Source organism: Rhinatrema bivittatum, chromosome 5 (assembly GCF_901001135.1).
Source record: "Rhinatrema bivittatum chromosome 5, aRhiBiv1.1, whole genome shotgun sequence".
In the NCBI taxonomy this organism is placed as follows: Eukaryota; Metazoa; Chordata; class Amphibia; order Gymnophiona; family Rhinatrematidae; genus Rhinatrema; species Rhinatrema bivittatum.
This window is the reverse complement of record NC_042619.1, coordinates 161,538,695-161,560,161: the sequence shown is the minus strand read 5'-3', so window position 1 is coordinate 161,560,161 and position 21,467 is coordinate 161,538,695.

The window sequence follows — 21,467 nt, the reverse complement described above, 5'->3', positions numbered from 1 at the left end:
CCCACTAGGGAGCCCACCAGTGGCAGCACCACAACTTCCATCTCTCAGCCTACAGAGGACAATCCCTGAATAACTGGGTGATCAACTTTCAAACAGCTCCATATGGCCCAATAAACATTAATATATGGTTGTGTGGAGATCTCCAAATGTTTTTTATAAGACATTGATAAGACAGGCTAAGAAAAATTTGAAAAGAAGTTGGCTGTAGAGGCAAAAACTCACAGTAAAAACTTTTAAAAATATATCCGAAGCAGAAAGCCTGTGAAGAGTCAGTTGGACCATTAGTTGATCGAGGGATTAAAGGGGCACTTAGAGAAGATAAGGCCATCGTGGAAAGCTTAAACAATGTCTTTGCATCGGTGTTTACTAAAGAGGATGTTGGGGACATACCCGTACCGGAGAAGGTTTCCATGGGTAATGATTCAGATGGACTAAATCAAATCACGGTGAACCTAGAAGATGTGTAGGCCTGATTGACAAATTGAAGAGTAGTAAATTACCTGGACCAGATGGTATAACTCCAGGGGTCTGAAGTATCTAAAAAATGAAATTTCAGACATATTAGTAAAAATTTGTAACCTATCAATAAAATCATCAATTGTACCTGAAGACTGGAGGGTGGCCAATGTAACCTCAATATTTAAAAAGGCCTCCAGGGGCAATCCTGGAAACTACAGACCAGTTAGCCTGACTTCAGTGCCAGGAAAAACAGTGCAAAGTGTTCTAAAATATCAAAATCATAGAACATATAGAAAGACATGGTTTAATGGAACAGTCAGCATGGCTTTACTCAAGGTAAGTCTTGCCTCATTAATCTGCTTCACTTTTTTGAAGGAGTTAATAAACATGTAGATAAAGGTGAACCAGTAGATGTAGTGTATTTTGATTTTCAGAAGGCATTTGACAAAGTTCCTCATGATGCTTTAGGAAAAGTAAAAAGTCATGGGATAGGTGGTGATGTCCTTTCATGGATTACAAACTGGCTAAAAGACAGGAAACAGAGAGTAGGATTAAATTGAGTGCCTCAGGGATCTGTATTGGGACTCGTACTTTTCAAAATATTTATAAATTATATGGAAAGAAATAAAACGAGTGAGGTAATCAGATTTGCAGATGATACAAAATTATTCAGAGTGGTTAAATCACAAGCATATTGTGATAAATTGCAGGAAGAACTTGTGAGACTGGAAAATTGGGCATCCAAATGGCAGATGAAATTTAATGTGAATAAGTGCAAGGTGATGCATATAGGGAAAAATAACCCATGCTATAGTTACAATGTCAGGTTCCATATTAGGAGCTACCATCCAAGAAAGAGATCTATGCGTCATAGGGGATAACACATTGAAATCATCGGTTCAGGGTGCTGCAGACGTCAAAGAAGCAAGCAGAATGTTGGGAATTATTAGAAAGGGAATGGTGAATAAAATGGAAAATGTCATAATGCCTCTGTATCGCTCCATGGTGAGACTGCATCGTGAATACTGTGTACAATTCTGGTCGCTGCATCTCAAAAAAGATATAGTTGTGAAGGAGAAGGTACAGAGAAGGGCAACCAAAATGATAAAGGGGATGGAATAGCTCCCCTATGAGGAAAGACTAAAGAAGTTAGGACTTTTCAGCATGGAGAAGAGACAGCTGAGGAGGCATATGATAGAGGTGTTTAAAATCATGAGAAGTCTAGAACGGGTAAATGTGAATCGGTTATTTACTCTTTCAGATAATAAAAGGAATAGGGGGCACTCCATGAAGTTAGCATGTGGCACATTTAAAATTAATCAAAAAAAGTTCTTTTTTACTCAATGCACATTTAAACTCTGGAATTTGTTGCTTGGGGATGTGGTTAGTGCAGTTAGTGTAGCTGGGTTTAAAAAAGGATTGGATAAGTTCTTGGAGAAGAAGTCCATTACCTGCTATTAATTAAGTTGACTTAGAAAATAGCCACTGCTATCACTAGGAGCAGTAACATAGTTTTTGGGAACTTGCCAGGTTCTTATGGCCTGGATTGGCCACTGTTGGAAACAGGATGCTGGGTTTGATCGACCCTTGGTCTGACCCAGTATGGCATGTTCTTATGTATATCAGAGACACATGTATTATATGCACCCATGTGCAAATACATGTAACACATGGAACACACGTACTTTTCCTTTCAATTTTAAAAATATACACATGTATATTCTGTATGTGAAAAATAGGTAGGACTTTTGGAAACACCTGTTTACGTGTAGAAGTTGGTATATTTTAAAACATGAAGATATCATTGAAATTACCAGTTTTCAGATTCTTCCAAAAGTTCACCCAATACTTCTCCAAGTCATTGACAGCCTTCTTGTTTTCAGCCTGAACTTACTCCAGTTCTTCCAGACCTCCCACCTAGCCAATACTACTGAATAAACCAATATGATATAATTTATGCAAGATAATTAGTGTTACGCTCACCGGCCATGTCAACCTGCGGCCGGCACCACATACCCGCCGGCTCTCACCCTCTCTGGCTCCTGGCGCACTCACGGTAGCAGCCAGCCACTGCCGCCAAACTCCGTCTCTGGCCCGGGCATTCCGCACTCCTCGTGCTGGCCGAGACGCCGCTGACCGCAGCTCCCATCTGGGCCCTCCCTAGGCACATGTGCGCGCCACCTTAGCTCCTTTTAAAGGGCCAGCAGCGGGAAACCAGGCTCCGGCTTGCAATGATTATGTCTGACCCTCCAGCCTATGAAAGTTTCACCTCAGCTCCAGCTGACTGACTTGGCATCGAGTTCCTAGGTTCCTTCTTCAGCGTTCCTGCTTCGGTGGTTCCTGCCTCAGCGTTCCTACTTCAGAGGTTCCTGCTTCAACGGTCCTGTTTCTGAGGTCCCTGCTCAGCATTCTCTACTTCAGGAGGCCCCTGCTTGAGAAGTCCCTGTTTCAGCCTTCTGCCTCAGCAGACTACTCTCCTTCTCGGGGTATCTGCCGCTGGACACCTGTCCTCGGCTCCACCTCCTCCAGGGCCACCTGAGGCTCCAGCCCTGACTTCACTTATGCCTGCTGTCACTGGCCTTTGACCTCGGATTGGACCTGACCTTTGACTATTGCTGCCTGCCTTTGATCTTGGACTGAACCTGACCTTCACCTCTTGCTGCCTGCCTCTGATCTTGGACTGGACCTGACCCCTCCTTCACCTAGTTGCCACCTGCATCATCCATCTTGGGCCCAAGACCCGACATCGCCATCCTCTAGCCGCTCCCGGGACCAGCCACATAGAGTTCTGCCTAAGACCAGCCGGCCCCGGCACTCAAGGGCTCAACCTGCGGGGAACGTGGGCTTGTATTGGCAAAACTCATCTCTGCCTCTGCTTCCAATCCAGCCTCACCTCCCGATGGTGGGGACCTGTGGAGCTAACCTTTCACAGGTTGCACCAACACCACCTTGAGTCAAGGGTCCACAGACCCTAACAAATAGCAGGTATAATATTATGCAAGTAAGTTGTCAAATCTAAGGGGTAATTTTCAAAAGGATTTACATGCTAAAAATTGCAATTTAAATGTGCAAATGCACTTTTTATGTGGGCTTTTGAAAAGTATGCTACAATATATGCCATTGAATTTTCAATAAGTTTTACATGCATTAAGTATGCTTAATGCATATTAATGGGTTGTAAAAATTACTACAATAATATATTAACTTTACATGCTTAATTCCTTTGAAAATTCCTCTGAAAATTATCTCCTATCATGTGAATTTTCAAAGGAGTTACTCAAGCAAATGTAACATACTGTCATTGAAATTTTCAAAAGCCATTCACGCACATACAGGCTGATACATTAAGATGTGCTTGGCCGAGTGCACCATTTTGCCATCTTTGAAACCCATAGCCTCCAAATATGCCTCTTATACTGCCCACCCGGTTTACTAGAGCTAAACATCTCACCGTTAATTGAATTCCTCACAGTTCATCTAGACACGGCAAAACCCACCATAGTACTAGGAGATTTCAATTTACACATGGATAAAACACCCCCATCCAATACCTGCCAGACACTATTAGATACAATGAATGCACTTGGTTTTCAGCTAATCACAGACAAACCCACACATAGTGCCGGACACTCACTTGACCTCACATTTATAAACACTAACCATCTTGTAGAAAAAAGCACTAGTTACATACAAATACCATGGTCAGATCACCTTCTCATTAAAATCACATTAGCAGCTACAAAAATAATAGAAAAACCAAAAAAGAAACCAATGATAATCACTTATCGCCCCCCCTTTTAACACCGAAACGCTTAAAGACAAACTACAAGATGAACTTCAATCTTTTAATCACCCTGACTGTACTACAGCAACAACAGCCTGGATCAACCTGACTAGAAAGCTAGTGGACAACATAAACCCGCAAAAAACCATAATCACAAAAGAACCAAAACAAAAAAACCCATGGTACACGAAACAAATTAAGGAAAAAACAAAAAACTTAGGAAAATAGAGAAAATCTGGCAAAATCAGAAATCAGTCAACAATCTTACACAATATCGAAAACAACTAGCCTTTTACAAAAAAACAATCCTCGAAGCCAAAAAAACTTACTTTAGCACAAAGTTAGAGAAACATATGAATAACCCCAGAACACTATTCAGAATAGTTGATAATCTTACTAAAGACAACGCAAACTCACCAGAGAATATACCTGAAAACAGATGCAATGAAATAGCGAGATTCTTCAATGACAAAATTGAGACCCTGAGAAACAAAATACCTAAGACACCCAAACAAGAGATTAAAATGTGTAAAAGAGACGTGACACCATGGTCCGAATTTGTCGAAATAACAGACTATCAGGTTGAGAACATGATAAAGAAACTAAATCCTGCCCCACACCAAACAGACTCACTACCCATAGTAGAAATCAAAAAGCTTACTGAAATCACCGCGCCTACTTTTACAAAAATTATAAACTACTCCCTAGAAGAAGGACACGTGCCAGACACACTGAAAGGAGCTATCATCAAACCAACAATCAAAAAGAAAAACATGGACCCCCAAATACTAGCAAACTACAGACCAGTGTCAAACTTACCTCTAATGGCTAAATTAATCGAAAAAACAGTACAAACGCAGTTATCTGAGCACTTAGATAATAACAATATCCTCTACCCATCCCAGCACGGTTTCCATAAGCACTATAGTACTGAAACACTCCTACTCGCCCTAACAGATAATATACTAAGAGGGTTCGACAACGGTAAACATTATATTTTGATTTTATTAGATTTATCTGCTGCTTTTGACACAGTGAATCACACAATACTAATCAAAAGGCTCGAAGAAATAGGTCTGCAAGACAAAACAATCAAATGGTTTAAATCATATCTAAATAACAGAACATTTCAAGTTCAAATTAAAAACACACTATCCGACAAGATTACCTTGAAAACTGGAGTCCCACAAGGGTCAGCACTATCTGCTACGCTGTTTAACATATATCTTCTGCCACTATGCCATCTCCTCGCTGGACTTGGAATCATACACTACATCTATGCTGATGACATCCAGTTAATTTTACCAATCGAAGAAACTATTGAAAAAACAATAGGCCTAGCCATGATGTATCTCGAAATAATAAAACAACTTCTAAACCAAATAGAGCTAATAATCAACATTGACAAAACTGAATTTATACACTTAGAAAGGAAAAGCATGAACATTACACAAACCCCAATATTCCTCAATAACAACCAACAAATTGACTTAGCAAAGAAAGTTTGCAATCTCGGAGTAATAATTGACAACGAACTAAGCCTCAAACAACACATATCAATAAAGGTTAAGGAAGGATATGCTAAACTCATGATACTAAGAAAACTCAAACCATTACTATCATTACCACATTTCCGTACTGTGCTTCAATCGCTGATTTTCGTTAGCACAGACTATTGTAATGCCCTGTTACTAGGCCTACCTAACACTACAGTAAGACCTCTACAGATTTTACAAAATGCTGCTGCAAGAATTCTCACTGGAAAAAACAAAAGAGATCACATAACAGATACGCTCGCCACCCTACATTGGCTCCCCATAGAACAAGGAATACAGTTCAAAGCACTGTGCCTAATACACAAACGTATCCACGACGATAAAGCAGAATGGCTGAACACAGCACTTAGAGTACACGTCCCACACAGAAATCTAAGGTCAGCAAACAGAGCACTCCTTCCCATTCCTTCTGTGAAAACCGCAAGACTTACCCAAGTAAGGGAGCGAGCACTGCCTCTAGCCGGTCCCATATTATGGAACTCCATGCCCCTTGACCTTAGACTCCAGAGCAATCATAAACTTTTCAAAACACAGCTCAAAACCTGGCTTTTCATACAAGCCTTCAAGAAAGAAAACTGATGCAGGCAATGAAGTAAAAGATATGCGGCATAAAGCACCAAATGCCTAATTTTATACATCCTTACTGAATTATTTCAACATTTTTTTAACTGTAGGCAACCTTCAGGACATATTGCTATGATACACTTAATCCCCCTAATAAACGCCTTATTGTTACCGAACACTATTGGCACCACCTATGTAATGTACGACCCATATTTTTTACTGGTGCCCTATTGTAAACCGTTGTGATGGTGAATTACTTAATGACGGTATATAAAAACTCTTAAATAAATAAATAAAAACATTTACCCTGCAATCGGCCTCACTTTTTCAATGCGTATCTATTACTTCTTATACAGTAAGGGGTTTAGCACGTCAAAAATGCATGGCCAACCACCCCAAATCTAATAGCACTCATCACATGCAAATGCATGTTGATGAGGCTATTAGTCAATCCCTGGTAAAATGTACAGAAAAGCAGAAAATTTTACTGGCTTCTATTTTCATAACCCATGGCTGTCAGCGGGTTTGAGAACCGACGCCGGTAAAATAGAGCATCGGTTGTCAGACCCGCTGACAGCCACCTCTAACACTAATAAGAAGGCACTGGGGATGCACTATTGTCCCTACGCCTCCTTATTAGCGCCACCTCATTTAAATACAGAATTGTGCACCCAGGAGAGGTGCCTGAGCACGCATCAGGAGAGCAGGTGCTCAACACGGAGCGCCCACTCACCCGCATTTTTTACTGTATCAGCCCAATAAAGTGCACTTACATGAATAAATCCTATGCGCAATTCAGTGGCATATCATAGCAATTTTCAAAAGCCCACTTACATGGACAAACTACATTTACACGCGTAAAACCCATTTTTAATTGTGTAAATGCTTTTGAAAATCGGGCTCTTACAGTCAAATCTGAAAAGAGTTGCTTGTGTAAAAATGGCCCATATACACAAGTATATAGGCTGTGCATGAGCAACTTTTTTTAAAAACTGGCAAAATATGTGATGATATATGTGCGTGTGAAAAAAAGGGCAGATTTGGGGCATGTCAGGGGCATTACAGGGTGGGGGCCAACATATACACATGTAAATCCCGATTTTAAATCTGGCAAATGCAGCACGCATTGGGCTGTTACCTGCACATATTTACTTCTGCTCTTTTTCATTTGTAAGTTAGAATAAAACTCATTAAAGCCAAAAATTGACTGGTAAACTTGGGGAAGGGCAGGCTAAAAACCTGAGGGGGTATGATGACCCAGAGTTAGGCTGGGCAAACATGTGCACTAAGTGATCAGACTGGATATTTCCTTCATGCACGCATGTTTCAAAATATGCTCACTTGCGTGTGTAAAAGCGAACAAGTCCTAAGGAAAGATTTGAGATTATCATTTCCTTGCATAACAACTTAAAATCAGGAGAATGCAGATGCTCAGTAAACATATTTTATATAGAATGTATGCTCGTTCATGAACTATTTAAAATTCTAGCACATATGTTCTCATGTCCACATATGTGCATATATGAGCCCACATATGTGCCAAACTGATGGCCCCACTCTGAAACATCCCTAGACCACTCTTTTTTTCATCAATATATGTGTGCATGAAACATAAAGTACACATGTATTTTCTATGTTTATAAAATGGCGAGTACAAGTTACTTGTGCACATATGCAAATTTTACATGCTCTCCTATATGTTTTTTGCACATAAGCTTAGCCAGCAAATATATACATAAATTAGAACTTTACCTGCAGAGGTCCCTTTGAAAATTACTTGCCCTGTGATCAGGTTTTGTTATATTTAAAAAAAAAACAAAAAAACTCTCAGGTTACTGGTAACAGGTTGTCTGGGTTTTATGGCTAAGCAATCATTTATCCTCACAGTATGAACATTTTATTATAAAAAAAAAAAAAAAAAAAGGTTTGAGATACATTAGACACATAGCACATGGGCAAATGATTGAATCTGGACAAGCTTGAAACTTGTGCACAGGAACATAATGACTTCACAATATCCACTTACTCATGTTTCATAAGCATTCATACATTCAAAACAAAAGCAAACCTGCCACCAAATAAATCTATACATATATAAACAATAAACCAGAAGAATGATCACAATTCATAAAACATCATTTTATTATTTTTAAGCCATTGGTAAAATAAAAAAATGTTGGTTCTTATTGACAGGCAAGTATCCACAGCATATGTATATTTTACTGTTCTATACTATAACTGATCTAAAGCTTTTGAGCTAAATAATGTAATATGTTGAAGGAGAATACAAGGACAGAATATTTATCAAACAGCAGATTTCTGCAATGTTCCTGTGCTGAACACAGGCAATATCAATCAGGGTAAACTGTCAGTGAGAAAATCACACAGGAGTATTTTTTTAGATCATTCAGCCTCAGACCAGTCATTAAGCTGACACACACTTCATTCCAGGTTGGTATTTCTAAATACTTGTAACAGCTGTGAGCTAGAGATTTATTAATGCTGGTTTTGAATGTATTGCAGATAATGAGTTCTGCATATTCCACATTTTCTAAAATACCTCTTTCCATCATTATATGATAAGACAAAATAGAGGATCTTTTTCATATTAGGTAATTTCATGCTTGCCGGGATGTTTATAAAAAGTCAATGAGAGCCTTTAATGTTATCCCTCCATGATATCTGCTGAAATGTTTTAGAAATATATGGAAGGATTTTATACAGAAAGAATATGTTGCACATATTTACAGATATATGTTTATTTATAACAAAGGAAGAACTGTTGTAAGGAAGTGCTTGATGTGAAGAGATGCTCTGCGGTATGTAGAGATGCATAAAATGAATCTATATAAATAAAAATGTTAAATAGTTTGGACAAAATCGCTAATCTCAGAAACCACTGAACCGATTGCTTTCAAATTTGGACACAACCTTCATTTCGCATACAGGAAGGTTCTTCTGTACTTACATTACAGATATGTCACACCTGTGACAGGTAAAATAGGTTTAAAATTTTTTTCGAGAAAACAGCAACATCTGCTGGACATAAGCGCCATCTGTTACACCTTACACTAACACACGCTACACTAATCATTTTGCCAGTCCAGGTCCACGTTTCACTTCCATTTTAACACATTTGCGCAATTTTTTCGCCGGAAGATAACTATTTCCTTTACAGATAAAATACACCCACAACCCTCCTCACGCCCCTCACACACATGCCAAATTTATTTACTTCCCAGGCCCTCACAACACACACAAAACCTGACAGAAGTCCAGGAGGCTCCAGCGGGGGGCCAGGACCGGTCTGGGAAACATCCCCTGCACTACGGCCGTCGGCTGCCAGTACTCAACATGGCGCCGACAGCCCTTTCCCTTACTATGCCACTCGGGGACACCAATGGCGGCAGTAGCCCATGTGACATAGTAAGGGAGAGGGCCTCTCGACGCCATTTTCAGGACTGGCAGCCGGCGGACCTTTGCCCTTACTATGTCAGAGGACCTACCGCTGCCATTGCTCCACCCCACTGACATAGTAAGGGCAAAGGGCCGTCGGAACCCGTTTCAGTGCTCGCAGCCGATGGGCCCACGCCAATACATTGCTCCCGGACCACTCCTGAATGCCTGCTCCACCGACAGACATTTTTATCAGGTCTCGGGGGGTCTGGAGCGTGGGGGGTGGTAATAAATTTATTGAGAACATCTTGGGGAGGGGTCACGATGGGGGGCAGGTTTCATTCATTCAGCAACTCTTGGGGGGAAGGGGGGCTACTGTTTTTCAAAGGGCTGGGGGAGGGGGCAGGAGAGTGTGGGGTGGTTAGTTTAAGAGAACTTTTCTCATACGGTTGTTTTTTGGGGGAAGGGTGAGGTTCACACACAAATACATACACTAAACTTGCACGATCTCGGGAACGCACCAAAATAGCTCTCCCCAGACCACAAAACAAATTTGGAAGTGCAAATTTGGTTAGGCACTCTCCTATTTGGCTACATAACGCGCACAGATGCCCAGGGACATACCACATGTAGCACCAACAATTTTAATTTCCCAGGTCTTGGGAGGGGGCAGGAGGGTGGGGGGTTATTATTTGATTTAAAGAGTTGGGATTGGGTTTTTTTTTGGGGGGTGGGGGGGTTCCCACAGAAATAGAAAGACAAAGGTTTTTTGATCTGAAGGGTAGGCAGTAGGCGGGGGGAGGTGACAGTGAGGGGAGGGAGAGTGAGGGGGGAGGTGAGTGTGAGGGGAGCGAGTTGGAGTGGGGACAGGGGAGGGAAGGGGGGTGAGTGACCAAGGGGGAGGAGGATGAGTGACTGAGGTAAATGAGCAAGGGGAAGGGGGAGGGAGGGTAAAGAACCTGACTCTGCCTCTGCAATGCATGGCCGGGTACCGCTAGTATATTATAAAGTTTATCTCATTGCCTTAGTCATACTGAGGTCCATATTTAACCACTGTGTGACATGGGTAGTTAGATGGATAAACTTATCTGGTTAACATAATCTATATATTTGCTTATCCTAGAGTTAGCCAGACATGTTTATCTGGCTAACTTTATAATAGATCTATGGGATGACCAGACTTAGGCCTGGATTTTCTAAGGTCATAGACCTTAGAGAATCCAGCGGTAACGGGGGCGGGGCGGGGCGGGGCGGGGGGGGGCAAAGCGGGGGAGGGGGCTGCGAAAGCCGGCAGCGATTGCACCTCTGCGGTGCTATCGCTGCCGGCTTTCGCCCCCAATATCGCTATTGTAAAAGGTGGTGCTATTGGGCATGCTACTGGCAGCGATAAGGTGTCTTACCTTTTCGCTGTCAGTGAAGTCGTCGCGGACTCTGCCCCGACTCTGCCTCGATTTATCTATCGCATGCAAAAAGGGACTTTTTGCGTGCAATCCCTTTAGAAAATGACCCCCTTAGCCAGATAAGGTACAACAATATAAAATCCACCTTGAACATATTCTCTTCTTTTAACCTGTTAGCTAACATTCTAAAAAATATAACAAACTTTTCCTATATTTTTAAAACATTTTATTTATTAATCAGGCAATTGTAAAATGATTCAACTCTTAACACATTTTCAGTGCCAACTCCACAAATACAGATAAATAGCATATAAAACACATAAATATTCTGCACCATGACTTCCCCCCTCATATTATACTTGTTCATATAGGCCACACAGGCACATCAATTCTCTTTTGTTGATTCTTTATATTTCCATTAAGGATCCCAAACTCTTTCATAAAGGCAAGTCTTTTTCCATAAAGCTGAAGTGAGTTTTTCCAACACAGTAACATCATGTACCTGCTTATCCCATTGGGCAATAGACAGAAGATACATTTTCTTATGCATATATCACTCAAGGGCCAGGGTTGCTTTTCCTGCCAGATAATTGTGATCCTTTCCTTTCAAAAATATGCCTTTTGTATACCCTAACATTTATAAGAGCCTATATAGCATGCAATGCATATTATCTCATATTTTATTCTGAGCCTAGATTTTCTTTCATTCACAAATTTGCTTTGTCTCTCTCACACTAATTAAGTCGGACCTCATACTATCATATTTATACTCCACACTGATTCTACATGCAGATTAAGGGGTGAATTTTCAAAGGCTTATACAGGGGTTGTAATATCAGCATATACACAACTAAGTAGCATTTGTGGATGGTAAACAAATTTTCAGAAGTATGGAAGTATATGCATGTACTAGTGCTACTATGAAAAAAGTATGCCTATATCAGGAGCGTGTTTTCAGGGCATTACAGGGTGGTATTTGGAAGTATGTGCATATTTATGTATTCTATGAATGGACTAGGTGCATAAACCAAACACACAAATACTTTTATACCTACTAATCAAGTAACATAAATTAGATCTGCCTTCTCTTTTTTCTTCAGTTTTTGAGTGTGGGGTTTGGAGGTGAATTGTTGGAGGATGTGCTGCAGGTCTTGATGAATTGGTGCTTGGAAGTACGTGCACAAGCACATATTTTCATAAGCTAGATATATGCATACATCACAAATTTCATAAAATACCTGCCTCCAAGTATAATCCAAGGGCTACAATGCACAAATGAAAAAATTATTAAATGCATAAATTATGTGCATATTTTTATAAATAAATATATAAACTACACAGATCTCTACATTAAAAAAATAAGCATTTACTGAAATATTTGTGAGTACTTTTGTAGTAGTGATACACAATGTTTTAGAAATTGGTGTCTGCTGCACAGTTTATAAAATACAAGTGTAACCTTATACATGCCTAATTATGCATGTTTTACATGTGGAAATGCATTTGAAAATTATCCTTCAAGCATGTGCAGAGTTAAAAAGGTAGTTTGATTTGAGCGTTCATTTCATAGGTCACATTCATTTGTACATTTTATTCATTCATTCATTCATTCATTCATTCACTTACCATTGTAGTCAATGGAGGAAGCAATGCAAGCTATGCTAGGCTTCTAAACTGGGATTTCTAATGAAACTTATTGTGATGAGTGGTATAAGAGTGAGCCTTTGTTACTGTGGCATAATTCATGCAGCGTCGAAGGTGAACCTACAGGACCTACGACGAAATCTGGTGAAAGTGCCATGAAGTGGAACAGACTGGAGCTTTGCCTATACCAGGCCCCTCCCCTGCAAGTTGAGCCCTTGGGTTCTGGTGGCTAGCAGGACTTAAATGGGTGACTAAGTTGAGCAAGAGTTCAGAGGGATTCCAAGGTCAGGGAAGATGAAAGACAAGCATAAACAGAGTACATTGCAAGAGGTCAAGTCCAGGGGGCAGGCAAGCATAGTCAAATCCAATGCAAGAGGTCAAGTCCAGTAGATCAGGTCAAGGATGGAAAAAGTCACACAGGAGATACTAGATGAGTCAGCAGGGTAAGGCAAAACTGGACAAGGCAGGCTGGGCAAGGTAAGGCTGGAACACAGGAACAATCGAGAACTCAGGAACAAATAGGAATGTAAGACAACCAGGAACTTAGGAGCAACATGTACTGCTTTAGGCAGGAGACCCATTGCTGAGGTGAGGTAATGCTATTAGGCCTTTGCTTAAATAGTCCATAAGAACATAAGAAATTGCCTTGCTGGGTCAGACCAAGGGTCTATCAAGCCCAGCATCCTGTTTCCAACAGAGGCCAAACCAGGCCACAAGAACCTGGCAATTACCCAAACAGTAAGAAGATCCCATGCTACTGATGCAATTAATAGCAGTGGCTATTCCCTAAGTAAACTTGATTAATAGCCGTCAATGGACTTCTCCAAGAACTTATCCAAACCTTTTTTGAACCCAACTACACTAACTGCACTAACCACATCCTCTGGCAACAAATTCCAGAGCCTTACTGTGCGTTGAGTGAAAAAGAATTTTCTCCAATTAGTCTTTAATGTGCTACTTGCTAACTTCATGGAATGCCCCCTAGTCCTTCTATTATTCAAAAGTGTAAATAACTGAGTCAGATCTACTCGTTCAAGACCTCTCATGATCTTAAAGACTTAGGGGCGGATTTTCAGAGCCCTGCTCGCGTAAATCCGCCCAAAACCGGGCGGATTTACGCGAGCAGGGCCCTGCGCGCCGGGAAGCCTATTTTACATAGGCCTCCCGGCGTGCGCAGAGCCCCGGGACTCGCGTAAGTCCCGGGGTTCTCCGAGGGGGGCGTGTCGGGGGCGTGTCGGGGGGCGGGCCCGGTCGTCGCGGCGTTTCGGGGGCGTGTCGGCAGCGTTTTGGGGGCGGGTACGGGGGCATGGCTACGGCCCGGGGCGGTCCGGGGGCGTGGCCGCACCCTCCGTACCCGCCCCCAGGTCGCGGCCCGGCGCGCAGGAGGCCCGCTGGCGCGCGGGGATTTACGTCTCCCTCCGGGAGGCGTAAATCCCCCGACAAAGGTAAGGGGGGGGTTTAGACAGGGCCGGGCGGGTGGGTTAGGTAGGGGAAGGGAGGGGAAGGTGAGGGGAGGGCAAAGGAAAGTTCCCTCCGAGGCCGCTCCGATTTCGGAGCGGCCTTGGAGGGAACGGGTTAGGCAGCGCGGCTCGGCGCGCCGGCTATACAAAATCAATAGCCTTGCGCGCGCCGATCCAGGGATTTTAGTGGATACGCGCGGCTCCGCGCGTATCTACTAAAATCCAGCGTACTTTTGCTTGAGTCTGATGGCGCTTCTTTTAAAATCTACCCTTTATATCATATCCCCCCTCAGCCATCTCTTCTCCAAGCTGAACAGCCCTAACCTCTTCAGCCTTTCCTCTTAGGGGAGTTGTTCCATCCCCTTTATCATTTTGGTTGCCCTTCTCTGTACCTTCTCCATCACAACTATATCTTTTTTGAGATGTGGCAACCAGAATTGTACACAGTATTCAAGGTGCGGTCTCACCATGGAGCGATATAGAGGCATCATGACATTTTCCGTTTTATTAACCATTCCCTTTTTAATAATTCCCAACATTCTGTTTGCTTTTTTGACTGCTGCAGCACACTGAGCTGCCGATTTGAAAGTATTATCAACTATGTTGCCTAGATCTTTTTCCTGGGTGGTAGCTCCTAATATGGAACCTAACATTGTGTAACTACAGCAAGGGTTATTTTTCTGTATATGCAACACCTTGCACTTGTCCACATTAAATTTCATCTGCTAGTTGGCTATTCAACTCATAATTAAGTTCTGGAATTTGTTGCACGAGGAAGTGGTGAAGGTTTTTAGTGTAGCTGCATTTAAAAAAGGTTTTGGACAAGTTTCTAGTGGAAAAGTCCATAAACAGTTATTAAGGTGGACTTGGGAAAATCGACTACTTTTCCCTGTGATAAGCAGCATGGAATCTATATAGCCCTTTAAATCCTGCCAGGTACTTGTGACTTGAATTGACCATTGTTGGAAACAGGATACTGGGCTTAATGAATCTTTGGTCTGACCCAATATGGCAAGTCTTATGTTGTTATGTACTTTAGAGTTGCATGATGATGCCCCCCTCTTTTTCTTAAACCCTTACCCATTATTTATATTTTCTCTCACCCTAACCAAAACCCACCCATATCCAACCACTCCCCTTAGTAGCAGTCCTCACCCTGGATCCCCAAATATATGCTACAATTCATGGTGACTATTTATTTATTTATTTTTATTTTATAGACTTTTCTTTGCCGACATTTGTGAGGTACATTCTTGAGACTAGTAGTGCCCCCTGCTGCTTAATAGGAAATATACCCTGGTGGTCTAGGGGAATTGCCAGAACCTCCATCCCCAGACTCCACCTAAAGAAAGAATATCTGGTATCTGCGGTGGCATGGAGTGCCCCCTAACTCTCCAGGCCTGTTAGATATCATTTTCAAAAATAGCGCTACCAAACTTTACCCCATCACATGATAACATAGTAACATAGTAAATGTCAGTTGAGAAAGGCTCCAAAGGACCAGGTGGATGGAGTTCTACTACTGAGGGGGGAGGATACAGGTGGGTCTTTGTTTGGGGTAGGGACAAATATTAACAAAGGGAAGGGATTTAAGGAGGGGGCTTTGTATCACCGCATGACTCTAAAATGTTTTTTGTTTTCTTTTACTTTTTGGCTTCCTCCATAGGCAGCAATATGTGGGCATGGGTCTTGCAAGACCCAGGGGAATTTTCAAACATTGTGGAAGAGGAATTTTTAGGCTTTTAAGTTCTATAAAACAAAGAAAGCCACTATTGTGCTGTTTTTGGACTCTTCTGTGTTATTTTTTTCTCGTGGATTTTTTCCTTTATTAAAAGTAATGCTGTGATACTACCATGATATTTTCTTGGGGATCAGGCAAAAAATTACAGGAACACTCTCCCCCCTCCAAAGTAAAATATCACAGCTTCATAAATCTCCCTGAGTTTTAAGAACATATTCATGAGGAGATGAAATCATTAAAGATAACTGGGTGGGTAAGGCATGTGTAAAGTATGAGATGGCCAGAGAAGTCCAAGAGTTGGCAAATACCATAGAGGAAGGGGAGTTGGAAAGCACAAATAAGACTGCCAGAGCAACAGAGGAAGCACCATAATGTACCAAATCTGGCCTGGAGTGATAGTGGTAGCAGTAATGCTGGCGATTAAAAACAGAATCAGTAAGAGCAGAAATTGCAACAAGAGGAATAGTTAAAAAAAACCTTTCCTGGGATTTCTAATGAGGTCAGAGACAGAAGGAGGAACAATGTAATCAAAATCCAAAAGCACCAGAAGGGGCAAAGCAGTATCTGAAGTAGCATGAAAGGCCCAAGAAGTGGTGCAGCAATCATGCAAAGAAATGGATGTCCATGGCTAGACCAAGAGATAGTAAGTATCATAGGGGAAGGGGATTTGGAAAACACCAAGAAGACAGCTGAAGCAGCGGAGGAAGCATACTAAAGTACTAAGACTGGCTTGGAGTGGCGGCCGGAGCAGTTGTGTTGGTGATTATTAAACCTTGAAATAGTGGGAGCTGAGCAATGTAGCAAGAAGAATAGCCTAAATCCCCAAATTGTACCTCAAGAGCTGAGGTGGGAGAAATAAGAATGGCATCAGAAGCCAAGGGCACCATGAGGGTTAAACAGTACCTGGACCAGCAAGAAGGGACTGAAGAGTGGTGCGGCAAGAGTACAAATCAACAGATCACCAGGGCAAGACCAAAAATTGGAAGTACCCTAGGAGAAGGAGATTTGAAAACAATCTCAAAGACAGCCAGAGTGGGGATACTTATCTCAGTAGGAGGAATATAGTTAATAATGCCAGTGGCTATGCTTTTGTCAAACTGTAAAAATCGTGCCATAAATGTATTATGTATACATGGCAGAAACAGTGAAACTGTAAATGGCTCTATAATCAGTTATATTTGTATTTGTATTTATTAATTGCCTACTGCAAAAGCTCTAGGCAATTTATAATTTTAAACATCCAAAATAAGATAAACATGCTAACAAAACACATACAAATATAAAAGATAATACATTATAACATTTTAAACATATGTCAAATTAAAACCACAGTTATTATATAAAAATCAACTTTGATAAACAAACAAAAAAGGGCAGCAAATAAGGTTAACAACCACTTTCAAATTATAATGTTGTAACCACATGCCAAAAGTTACAAATTAAAATTAATAAATGCCTGGTTAAATAAGACAGTCTTAAGAAGCATTATAGTAAATAATGGAGTACCCTAGGTATCTATTCTGGGGCCACTACTTTTTAACATATTGAAATGAACTGGAAATGGGAAGAATAATTGAGGTGATCAAATTTGCAGATGACCCAAAATTATTCAAAGTTGTTAAATTACATGAGGGTTGTGAGAAACTGCAAGATGAAAGTGCAAGACTGGAAGATTTGCATGCAGAAAACCAATGATATTCAATGTGGAGAAGTGCAACATGATGCACTTATGGAAGAGCAATCTAAACTGCAAGGTTCCACATTGGAAGTCACCTCTCATAAAAAGGACCTAGGCATCATTGTTGGTAATATGTTGAAATCCTCTACTCAAAGTATGGTGGCAGCCATGAAAGCACATAAAATACTAATAATTATTAAGAAAGGAATGGAGAATAAAATAGAGAATATTGTAATGCCTCTGTATTGCTCAATGGTGGGAACACATCTTGACTATTAAGTATAATTCTGGTCACCAGATCACAAAACAAGATATAGTAGAATAAGAAAAGGTACAGTGAAGGGCAACTAAAATGATAAAAGGGATAGAATGATTCACCTATGAGGAAAGGATAAAAGAGTTTAGGGCTCTTCAGCTTGAAGAAGAGACAGCTGAGGGGAGATAATATAAAGGTCTATAAAATAATGAGAATAATGGAATGAGTAAATGCAAATAAGTTGTTTACTCTTTCAAAAAGTGCAAAGATTAGGGAACATGTAGTTAAGTTACTTAGTAGTAGATTTAAAACAAATCGGAAAAATATCTTTATACCCAATCTATAATTAAACTCTGGAATTCATTTCCAGAAGATGTGGTAAAAGATATTTGTGTAGATTGGTTTAAAAAATGGTTTGAACAAGCTCCTGGAGGAAAAGTCCAAAAACCATTATTAAAGTAGACTTGGGGAAATCCCTGGGATAAGCAGCATGGAATCTATTGACCTTTTGGGGTCCTGCCAAGTACTTGTGACCTGGATTGGCCATGGTTGGAAACAGGTATTGAGTTTGATGAACCTTTGGTCGGACCCAGATTGGCAAATCTTTAAGTCTTATGATGTCATCTGTTGCTTATAAAATTGTGATGATTTGCCTTTAAATGTTGACCTTGGAGACATAGAGCTTGTAATCACAAATAGCACAAAGTCATCAAAACCCCAAGGTATACAGTGTGGGGAATCACATACAGCACAACATTTTTCAACCTTCAAGGCATGGTTATCACTATCGCAAATAGCGCTAATGTGTCTAAACATCTGAGACTTGCTACATTGCAAACAGCACATAGGTTTCTAAACCCATGTGGCCTGGATTGTGGTCCATCACAAACAGTATAAATGTGTCATAATCCCAGAAGTATAGAGTGAAATCAATCACAAATAGCACAGAGGCCTAGACAGGCCTTAATAGCAAGTCAAAAAAGCAGAAAAGAAGTGGGGTGGCAGAAGAGATTTGTTTTTCTTTTCTCAAATTATTTTTCTGGGGATAAAGTACCCCAGTATATCCATCAAAGAATCAGGATTGGAGAACTAGGCTGTGAGTCCAGAGGGCTATATCAAAATAAAGAACCAGTAAAGAGGTGAGTGGGAGGAGAAACTTGAACTTTTTAAAAATAAAAAAAATATATTTTCTGGGCAAAAAGATCCCCGTATAACCAACAAAAATGTAGGATGGGAGAATTAGGCCAAGATTCAAATAGAAAACTACACAGAGGAACCAAAATGTTCATGCTGCTCCATCATACCCATGACAGGTAGGCATATTAACAGCATGATCGCAAAGTTGATATATCTGGGTTTTCACAGGTAGGCAGAGTGGTGGCAAGAACCCTAAAATGGTATATTAGTTCATTGAAGCAAGGCAGATTAACAGTAGGATCTCTAATGTGGTACATCGGGGCATGGCAGGAAGAAATGTGGCATCAAGACCCTTAATGTAGTATATCTGGAGCATGGCAGGTAAGCAGAGCAGCAGGAAGAATCATTGGTTGTTATATCTAGGATATGGCAGGTAGGCAGAGTGGCAGCAAGACCTTCAAGGTACTTTCAATCATCTTGCCACTCACTTGGAAATTCTGGAAAGATTGATTTTCATAAAGACCAACTTTTTCATCAACTCTGGCACCAAGCTTAAGTGATGAGGACTCATGAGGTCCCCTGCCATTGCAAAAACACTTTCAGTGGGCACACCAGTTGGAGGTACAGATTGAACCACCTTGGCTAGCTCTGGCAATACTGTAGACTTGTGAGATCAATATAATGGTGTTTCTTTTTCTATGTCTTCAATGGGCTCTATGAGATAAGTGTCACAGAAAATTCTCCTGAGGTCTCCTTGCTCAGGTGGGAAAGGGCCTCTCTTGCCAATTACTTTACCTATGTCCTGTGTCAGGAGAGATGGTTCTTTGCACATAGCATGAGGTTGGGCTATTAAGGTGGAGGAGTAGCCTAGTGGTTAAAGCAGTGGCCTATGACCCAAAAAGACTATGGCTCAAATCCACCTAATTCTCCTTGTGACCTCAGATGAGTCATTTTACCCTCCATTGAGCCCTCTATGGACAGAGAAATAACTACAGTATCTGAATGTAATCCGCTTTGAATTACCACAAAGCAGAATATAAAAATTAGGTAAATAAAATAAAATGTTGTTTGTGTGTGCTCTAATCTAAGAGGTGGCCTCTGACTCTGATGCTCTTGTTCATATGTCCTAGCTATCAGCATCTCCTTCATGAATATGAGTGAGATGCTGGGACTGGAAGGCAAAGCTCTCTTTCACCCATGGATCACAAATTGTGACAATTATGTATATATTTTTTTCTGTCAGTGGTTCAGTCTCACTTCCACTTACTGCTGCAAAGAGTCCAAAAACTGCAACATCTCTGCTTCTATTCACTCTTTCTCATAAAAACCCTCTAATTTTTACTCTAGGGTGGTATGTCTGGAACTCAGATCGTCTGAGGCATCCTTGAAGGACTTCGAGGATTTATATCAGCTGCCTCATTATTATCCAATCATTATGACCCTGGTGGGTGATCCACACCTATCTCTGTTTCCAAGATATCTTATGAAGGAGTGTCTCCTGCTCCAATAATCTCTGTAGCAGTATATAGATGGAGTTCCAGCAGGTGTCAAAATCTCGAATAAGATAATTATATGGCAACCCAAATTCTTTCTGCTTGTCAAGGAAAAGCTGTCACCCTTCACACTTCAGTTTGAATACCCTGCTATTTTCCTGCATTTTTCTATAAGATCCTTCAGGAATAGATTTCCATGGTTCTTGGACCCAGTCCCAGGGTATCCCTTACTACCAGGTGCAGCAACTATGCAAAGACAGATATCTCAAGCACTCCCATCTTCCAATGCCATTGTCATGTTTGCACCACAGACTGTTACAAAGAAACCTTCTGAAAGACTGCTGCCTCTCTAGTCTAGCTGATAGGATATTGTATGAAGTATGGTACCTATTCTTAACCTGAGTATGCAGCACAGCCCACCTGCACACTGATGTTCTGTCTCTGCTAAAGCTGCTACCTGGCCCAGCCTCAGCAAGGTCCCATTAGTGTGCCATCAGAGGGGCTGATGTAATAAGCTGTGCTGTCTACCATAGGTTTTTCTTCATGTTTTAGTGCAGGATTTTTGGTTCTAATCTTGTCCAGATATGTAAAAAGGGCTTTAGGGCAGAAAAAAAATCAACACTAAAAATTCTGTGGCAAGCTTAGTGCTTCTGATGCAAATTATACCCTGCAATGCAAGCAGGCATACTAGTGTGAAGACTGTCGAGCACAGGGGTGGCGAACTCCAGTCCTCGAGGGCCACAATCAGGCCAGGTTTTCAGGATAACCACAATGAATATGCATGAGATAGTTGTGCATACATTGGAGGCAGAGCATGTAGATCTATCTCATGCATATTCATTGTGGTTATCCTGAAAACCTGGCCTGTTTGTGGCCCTCGAGGATTGGAGTTTGCCACC